General features: G+C 49.7%; 1 pseudogene; it reads left to right on the top strand.

Moving 5' to 3' along the window:
* Window positions 1-502: 502 nt before the first annotated feature.
* On the top strand, window positions 503-621 carry LOC118145866 (5S ribosomal RNA; annotated as a pseudogene).
* Window positions 622-9,138: the final 8,517 nt, after the last annotated feature.

The following is a 9,138-nucleotide window of genomic DNA, read 5'->3' as shown; positions in this document are numbered from 1 at the left end:
AGAATTGCTTGAACCCAGGAGGTGGAGGTTGCAGTGAACCGAGATCGTGCCTCTGCACTCCAGCCTGGGTGATACAGTGAGACTTGTTTTTTTAAAAAAAAAAAAAAGAAAAGAAAAGAAAAGTCAACAATAAACCTTAAGGTCAAATCTTAAATAACCTTAAGGTCAAAGGTGGTTCCCTGCTCCAGGCAGGATGATTCTAAGCCTCCTTGCAGAAGATTGTGAAGGATGTGTAAAGTGTCAGCCTTTCTTGCGATTGCCTCATCAGAATCTGTGAGCAAACAGAAAAAGGAAGGATGCCCTTACACATGAAACTCCCAGATTCTTTTTAGAAAAATAGCAGAAAGAAACTAAAAATAGTGCAGAGAACGGGTCACTTCAAAACCACTGAGGATCTAAAGATCTTCTGCTCTAAGGAGTTGCTTCTTAAAAACTTATTAAGGTCCCCAGCTGTCAAATATAAAACCCAATCCAAAAGTGTTCCATTAAAAACCAGAGCATTATCTATGGCCATACCACCCTGAACACGCCTGATCTCATCTGATCTTGGAAGCTAAGCAGGGTCGGGCCTGGTTGGTACTTGGGTGGGAGACCTCCTGGGAGCTGTAGGGGAATTAAAAAAAAAAAAAAAACACACACCAGAGCATTCAAACACTAATTTTGAACAACCACTGTAAAGCCTCATCAAATCCAGCTCACTCATTGCAGGAATGCACAACTCAAAGGCCCTAGCAAAAATGTAAATCTGAATTTTCCCAGCATTGTTTTGGATAAATAACTTCTCTCAGAAAAATCCTGTTGTTATTTTCCAAAATCAGTTCCCCAGTGTGCAACAGAGTCCGTCTCTGCATGCGTGTGTCTGCTCTGTGCTGTGTTCTGCAGCTACCGTGCTTTGTAAGCTTTGCACCCACCCATGCTTCTAAGAGAAGATTCTTTTTGAATACTCTGTGAAATACAAACCAGATTTTTCCATTTATTTAGAATATCCCAGCATCCCTGCCCTTCCCTCTCCTCCAGTTGCACACACATCAATGTTTCTTGGCTGGGACTCAGGAATTGTATTTATTGGGGTCTACCAATGTGCCACCATGTGCCCAGGGAGCAGATTCAATTATGCAATGCAGCACAGTTGAAAGCAACAGGTTAATACTGTCGTTGCAGAGTTGAAACAACCCAAGCTCTCTCAGGTGACTACCCCTAGGGGAAGTCTCATGGTTCGTTGCCCTTGATTAAATTCTCAGGAGCTTTCTGGCTTTATCCAGATCTGCCATTTGTCCTTGAGGAGCTCAGCAGAACTCAGCCACTGTGAATAACTGTTGTGGGTCTTTTCACAGAGAAGACTCTGTGAAATGTGTGGTCCCTTTGAATCCGAGTCCAGTGATGAGATGTTCAGAGAGATAAGGATAAGCCTGGTCTCATGCTGGAAGGTGCATGTGACCATTTCAGGTATCAGGGTATTTGGATGCTGTTAAGGGAAGTGTTGGACCGCTGATGAATTATGCATAGAATATGGGGAGCTTGAATCGGGTGCAGAGATAAGCCACAGGCATGGGGTAAGGTCACCTTAGAAGACCTCTGAGAAGCCCCCACTATGTTGGCCTTAGTGAAGTGTGATGACACAGTCCCTATGCTGCAGAAGCTTCAGTCCCTGTGAGAGGATGAGTAGGCATGACAGGTACAAGAGTGGCTGCACGACACATCAGTGGACTGGCAGAGTATGTGCACATTTTAACCAGCCAACCAGCTTCCCTGACCCAGTCTGCTTCCAGGGCAGCTCTGGGGGGGATGGGGTGGGTGGGAGAGAGGGCTGTTTCCTCTCCCAATACTCCATCCCTTCAGAGGGAGCAGAGAAGAGGAGACAAGATACTCCCAGAGTGCTCCCCAGGACCAGGTCTGAGGGTCCTTTCCAGCATGGGGCTCTTCACTCCTAGCCCTGCCTAAAACCATTGTGTATGAAAATTCGAGGTTTCCCCAGCTTGGGCAATGCTCACCATTGAAGAACAGAGATGGGATGAGGTCTGTTGTAGACAGAGGCTTCCAGGGAGTGGAGAAAACCCCGTGCAGCACTTGGATGCTCTTCACCTTCTTACTGACCCGCCTGTGCCTTTGGCTGGGTGTTTTCCAGCTTGTGGTTTTTACAGATTTGGATTTCTACGAAGATGCCCCTTAAGTATCTTGTGGCAGTGAGGAAAGGGGTAGGGAGAGAGCAGGAGGATGGCACCACAGCAAGGTGGGTGGCACGACCCAGGCACCCAGCACACAGGCAAATCTCTTCCCACTTGGCTGACCATGGCCACCAGGACCAGAAGCTGGGAATAGGCAGCCACCAGAGAAGTGCAGCCAAGCACTGGGGCTGAAGTTTCTTTCTCATCTATGATGGGCCTGGTTTTCTCATCCTCACTGAAGGCCAGAGGAAATTAGACTTTAACCTCACCCATTAGGATGTGGGTTGGAGATCAGGAAGAAGCTTTGGTTTTAGGGGTGTTGAGAGGCAGGAATCCATTTCAGCGGGAAATGGAAACAAACTTCTATAGACATGGAGCCTGCCTCTCTCTTTCTGGGAGGGGTTCTGGTGGCGGCTTACCGACAGGCAGGGCACAGAGCCCATTTTTTTGGAAATCTTATCACGAGGTCCTCACTCCTGGGCTTGCACCAGGGAGGAGAGCCCCAGTTAACCCGCTCTCTGGTGGCTCCCAGGAGCAGGGTTATGTTTCTGATGACAGTCACCTCTGGCTGTCTCTCCGATTCTGCCTTTCTTCAGGTTGCCTGGGTCTACCCCATAAACGAGCTTGCGATTACTGGGTACAAGCTCCCTTGCAGCTTCCTTTCTGTCTGAGGTCCTAGGGACATCCACTAGCCTTGTTGCTCCCATCTTGCCTCTTCATTGGGCATGTTTCTCTTTCTGTTCTAAATGTCTCAGCTCGTGGACCCTACACGATACCATCCCCTTTGACCCTAGACCCACTAGGGCCCCCGATCCTCCGTCTCAGCTGCCAGTGAATGCTGTAGTCTTGCTCCTGTCACTCAGCCAGCACTCCACTGCAGGAAAGCGCCATGGACGGAAGCTATTGGTACCAGAGTTTCTGTCTTTGCCTGCTTAGCCATGTGGGGGAGGAGGCCCCAGGGACGCCAACAGCCAGCCACAGGCAGGCTAATTTCCATATGCAGACACAGTGAACGCCACACATATTTCATCAGTGACTGAAGACCAGATGCTGGGCCATTCATGGGCCCTGTGTGTGCCTGGGGATGGAGAGAAGGCAGGACACTTGTCAGGAAGTGCCAGTGCTGCCTCTGTGCTATTGACATTTCCTGCCCTGGAGTTTATAAAAATAATCCCCTACATTGTACATAGAGTGTTTTTGTTTGTTGAAGTATTATAGGCAGGTCCTGGAGATGTGGTCTTCTTCTCCCAGAGAGGGAAATTCCAGCACCAGGGAAGGGGCCGGGGCATGCCCCTGTCACATAGCTGGTCAGTGGAGCTGGGTCTCCGGCCTCCAGGGCACTTTCCTCTGTGGTCACACCTGGGTTTCGGAGCCACCTGGCCTCGACTTCCATCAGCACTTTCTTCTTTCCTTTCTGCTTGCATTCTGCCTGCCCCTTAGGGTCACCTGTTTCCAGGCTCCTGTGTCTCCAGGCCCCTTGGTCCAGCTGATGTGGGTGACAAGGCCCACCCGAGGTGACAGTGGGCTAATTTTCAATAATCAGTTGGTGACTGTTCTTCAGAGAGAATCTTCTGGAATCCCTGACAGTGACAGCATAGCAACTTCCTGAGTTCCTTAAGTCACCTCTTTCTTCCCTGAAGTCACTTCTTAAAAAAAATTCATTCATTTTTACAAGAACTCATGTGTGCATTTCACACAATGAAATCTGTGCAGTGTCAAGCATTTATGTCAGTCATTGCCTCTCTTTTACATTGTCCGTGTGGGATTCTTTACTGCAAACCTGCCATAGTGTCCTGCCAGCCTCTCAGTCAACAGTTCTTTATGCCTCACTGAAGTCCCTCTTTCCACAAATCCAAGTCACGCTTCTATAGTGTCGCTCATCCATCTGGATTCTCCCAAGCACTGCAACATTTAATCTGTACAATGGCCCTGGGAAGTAGACAGCATCATTGTCATCTGACAGATGAGAAATCCAACGCCTGACTCTTGCCCTGTATAGGGCCAGGCAGGGGTCCTTCTGGGATCCCTCTGAAATTCATGCTGACCTCTCTGCGCAGTGCCCTGGGCAGGCCAGGGGGCGCTGCTGCATGTAAGCGGGAGGCCTGGTGAGGGCGAGTGTAGGCTCTGCTGCACCTCCTCTCTCCCCTCCGCCTTGCTGCCCATGCTGTCTTCAGCACCAGTGCCTACTTATGGGTACTTTTCAAGGTCACTTCTAGTTACTGTTTCTTTCTTAGTCCTTATCACAATCTATAATTATTCTGTGTATTTGGCTCCTTTCAATTTTCTGCCCAGCTCCCCCACCTCCCTGGGTCTTGTTAAGGCCGTACCCCCGGCGACCAGTGCAGGCGACTCCCACTGCAGATGCCCAGACAGAGGCAAAAGAAGGGAGGGCGAGTCGGTAGAGAGCATGCCGGGAAGGGAGGGGAGGAGGGAGGGCCAGCCTTTCCCCCAGGCCTTCCTTCCTCTTCCCTCCTGCCCTAGACATTAGAATTCACTCAACTTTTGGCTAGATTTTTAGGGAGCTTGGGGTGGAGACATCAGGTTAAGACCTGGGTTCCAGCCAGGCATGGTGGCCCAGGCCTTTAATCCCAGCAATTTGGGAGGCTGAGGCAGGAGAATTACTTGAGGCCAGGAGTTCAAGGCCAGCCTGGGTAACCTAGTGAGACCTCATCTCCACAATCAAAACACTAGCCCGGAGTGGTGCATTTACCTGTGATCCTAGCTGGTTGGGAGACCGAGGCTGGAGGATCCTGTGAGCTGGGGAGGTAGAGGCTGCAGTGAGCTATGATTGCACCACTGCACTCCAGCTTGGGCAACAGAGCAACACCCTGTCTCAAAAAGAGCTGGGTTCCTACCCCAGTTCTGCCTTGTAGGAGTTCTTTAAATTCTCTAAACCTCAGTTCCCTCCCTTGTCAAGTAGAAAAAATCATACCTACTTCATGGGGTTGCTGTGAGGGTGAATGAAATAATTTCTGCCAAGCCCCTACCACAGTTGCTGGTACATGGCAGAGATTCAACGAGTGTCCATTCCTTTTCCCCTGTGGTAATTCCATACCGAGAAGGGACCAACCATTTAACCCCAATCGTGTAGACTAAAATCAACCCCACTGTGTGCTTTCAATCATATAAGAGGGGTGACCTGCCTGCTGGGATGAGGGTCTGGTAGCAAATACACTCCCACGTTTTAGGTCTGTGCCAAAGGAAGTCATATGGGAAAGGATGAGTTTTAATGAGTTTCTTCTAATATCTAAACCCAAGGTGGACACATAACTACCCACTGAGTCCTATAATAGGCTAATTTCTAACTTTCTAGCTCTGTGAATTAATTTCAAGAAAACTTTATGTATTGGTCAGTCTCTTTTATACATCGTCCTTCACCTTCGCGTCACTCTGCAAAGTTGCCCCTTCCCATTTTTTCATTCATTCATCCATTCACTCCTTCAACAAACCATAGCTGCTGCCACGGAGACATGTGCCATTTAAACTGTGGTTAATCATCAATCAAATCTGGTGGTACAGAGTTGACATTTAACCGTTTGCCTCTGTCTTTGCTTTGTTTGCCCCTGCGAGCCTCCTTAAGGAGTGGAGGATTTTCTCTGGGCACTTCTGCTTGGTCTGTGGCATGCATTTCTATGCCTCTTCATTCTTAGCTGCTCTTACTTGCCAGGGTTCTCTGCCTCCGCATCCCTCCTTATTCCTCCCCGTCCCTCTCCTTCCCTCCCCGTCCCTCCCTGTCTCTCTGCATCCCTCCCAGTCCCTCCCAGTCCCTCCTCGTCCCTCCCCGTCTCTCTGCATCCCTCACCATCCCTCCCCATCCCTCCCCGTCGTCCCTACCCATCCCTCCTCATCCCTACCCATCCCTCTGCATCCCTCCCCATCCCTCCCCGTCTCTTTGCATCCCTCCCCATCCCTCCTCATCCCTCCCCATCCCTCCCCATCCCTCCCCATTGCTCCCTGTCCCTTGCCATTGTGGAGCTTCCTGCATTCCCTTTGCCTTCTCTATTTTATCCACGTTTTCTTCAGTTTCTCTGAGCTCTCACACAGGGTTTAGCTGCTCTTGCACTTTTTACAACTTTTAAACCCTGGACTAAGCCAATAAATGCTAAAATTGGGTAGTTTTAAAAAATGTAAATGGGCCAGATGTGGTGGCTCATGCCTGTAATCCCAGCACTTTGGGAGGCTGAGACATGGGCAGATCAACTGAGGTCAGGAGTTCAAGACCAGCCTGGCCAACATGGTGAAACCCTCTCTTTAGCAAAAATACAAAAATTCACCAGGCATGGTGGCAGGCAGCCTGTGATCCCAGCTACTAGGGAGGCTGAGGCAGGAGAATCTCTTGAATCTGTGAGGCGGAGGTTGCAGTGAGAGGAGATTGTGCCATTGGACTCCAGCTGGGTGACATGACTGAGCCTTCATCTCAAAAAAAAAAAAAAAAAAAAAAGGTAAGTGAATACCCAGAAACACATTTTAATGTATGTGTTCAGGCACACTATTGAGTTCAAAATACATGAAATCTATGTGTTATTACTCACTGTAGAAAATCTAAGCTTAACTTAAAAAGATGAGGGGAGATAATGCTCTCAGGGGTGTCCTGAGCCAATGCACAGGCACTCGTCCCTGCTGTGCCAGCACTAGCACTTATGAATCCATCACACGCAGTTTCCACACCACCCCTGGATGTTTGCTTGGTCATTAGTTTGGTGAGTTCAGCTACAACTTGAAGAAAAATGGCTTCTCTTTCTCTTTCCTCTCGCCTTCTCTATTTGGAGAGATCCCTAAGGCCCAGTGAGCAGTGTTGGGTATAACATAGGGACGCAGTTGACTTGACAGGTCCCTGCACTTGTGGCATTCCCAGCCCAGGGGAGGGCATTGACCTTGGTCAAGAAAGACTTGTAGAGTCTCTGGGTCCACACGCTGAGGATTCAGAGGAAGGCAAGATGGGCTGCGGTCCTGGAGGGTGCATTCTGTAGTGGGGAGATCAACAGTAAGTGAATGCATCACCAGCAGAGAAATAAACAAGCAACATGACAGCCACTCTTGATAAGAGATGGGAGGAAGCCAAGACAGGCTGGACTTCCCACTGGAGCCATGGGCGCTACCTTAGATTGGATGCCGAAAGGCTCTCGAAGGAGATGGTGATAGAACGAAGTCCCTAATGACATGCAGCGGCCAGAAATGGGATGACCTAGAACAGAGCAGTCCTGAAGGAGGAAGCAGCAGGTGCAAAGCCCAGGGCAGGACCTGTGCCCCACGCTTGCAGAGCAGAGGAGGTGGGAACAGAGTGAGCGAGGTGACAGAGGAGGGGATGAGTTTGGGCTACGGAGTGTGGCAGAGTCCTGGCTATATGGTACCCTGAGATGAGGGAAGCTGAGAGAGGTCTCAGCAAGGCAGCAATGTCATCCGATTTTCAGGACTCCTTCCTCACTCTGATGGTGTGGGCTATGTCATAAGGGAGAGAGAGAGGCTGTGGACAGATCAAGGAGCAGACAATTTCTATAGCCCAACCAAAGAATCATGGTGGTCTGGCAGCAAAGGAGATGAGGAGAAGAGGACAGATGGGTCCTGATTATATTCTGTAGGAAGAGAAGACAAGATTTGCTGATGGATTGAATTAAGGGTGAATCAAGGTTTTGCTTGACTGGGGAGTAGATGTACCATTGACAGAGCTGAGAATGATCTGAATTGAACAAAATCAATACAAAATCAGTTGTATGGCTGAGTGCGGTGGCTCATTCCTGTAATCCCAGCACTTTGGGAGGCTGAGGTGGGCAGGTCACAAGGTCAGGAGTTGGAAACCGGCCTGACCAACATGGTGAAAGCCTGTTTCTACTAAAAATACAAAAATTAGCCAGGCATGGTAGCACGCACCTGTGATCCCAGCTACTTGGAAGGCTGGGAAAATTGCTTGAACCCAGGAGGCAGAGATTTCAGTGAGCTGAGATCTCAACTGCATTCTAGCCTGGTGACAGAGCGATACTCCATCTCAAAAAATAAAATAAAATAAAATCAGTTGCATTCAGTGATAAGAAGCAAAAGAAGAGCGTGCTAGGAAATTTCTTTAGGGTAGGAATTTCAGTCCAAGATGCCTGTACCCAGATGTGCTGTCCCCGTGTACATCACATATGGAGTTGCCCCTCCTCCGCTCCCTCTTCCGAGGTCCTCTCTCTGCCCTGCACCCTGAGGGTGGACCTGTACCTCTCATTCCAGCCTGGTGGCCACGGGACCTGTAGCCCTGGCCAAGAACTTTCAGAGAAAGGATCACGCCAGGCACCATTCACCTAGTCCTGTGCCCTGGCTGCCTCTGGGTCTGGAAGGCTGGTCATGCTAACCTCAGAGGAAGTTCAGCTGGTCTGGCACAATTGCACCCTCCACGTGTGATCTAATCTCATTGTTTCATGGGCAGTCCTTTTCTCTCTCATCTACAGCCTTTCACCACTTCGTTAATGTGTCCCTAGCAGCCAGATAAACAGTCTTCTCCCTCTGGGCCTCATGTATACAAAGATGCTCCTGGCAGGTCCCTTGAAAGCAGATCAGAGCCTGCTGTCTTTTCCCACCGGGAAGTCCTGGTGGGAGAGCCTTCTTTAAGAGGCTCCAGGACGGGATGAGGGGAGGGAGACAGAAGACTTCCCAAGACCTGGCAAGACCCCCAAGCAGGACTATGCATCCTTCCTGCATTTTCTCTGCGGCTCATGCAGGCACAGCGGGTACCGTCCTTGGGTCTGGCAGGAGAGAGCTGCCTGTCCAAATTCAGACCTGGGAATTAGAACTGTTCCTCAAGTGCCAACTCAATCTTTGGCTGTCCCCAGTCCTGATCTCGTCATCAGAGTCCCTCAGCCCTGCTAAACGAGGAAGGAATCTGGCATTCATTGTGGTTTTCCCCATCCTGGGTTCTCTACTGGGCTTTCCTGCACTTAGCCCTATCTCAGCGTTGTGAAACAGATTTCCTTATGTCCATGTTCATGGAGGAGAATGT

This window comes from Callithrix jacchus, chromosome 10, assembly GCF_049354715.1.
Source record: "Callithrix jacchus isolate 240 chromosome 10, calJac240_pri, whole genome shotgun sequence".
In the NCBI taxonomy this organism is placed as follows: Eukaryota; Metazoa; Chordata; class Mammalia; order Primates; family Cebidae; genus Callithrix; species Callithrix jacchus.
The sequence above is the reverse complement of the archived record's forward strand: the minus strand, read 5'-3'. Positions and strand labels throughout refer to the sequence as shown.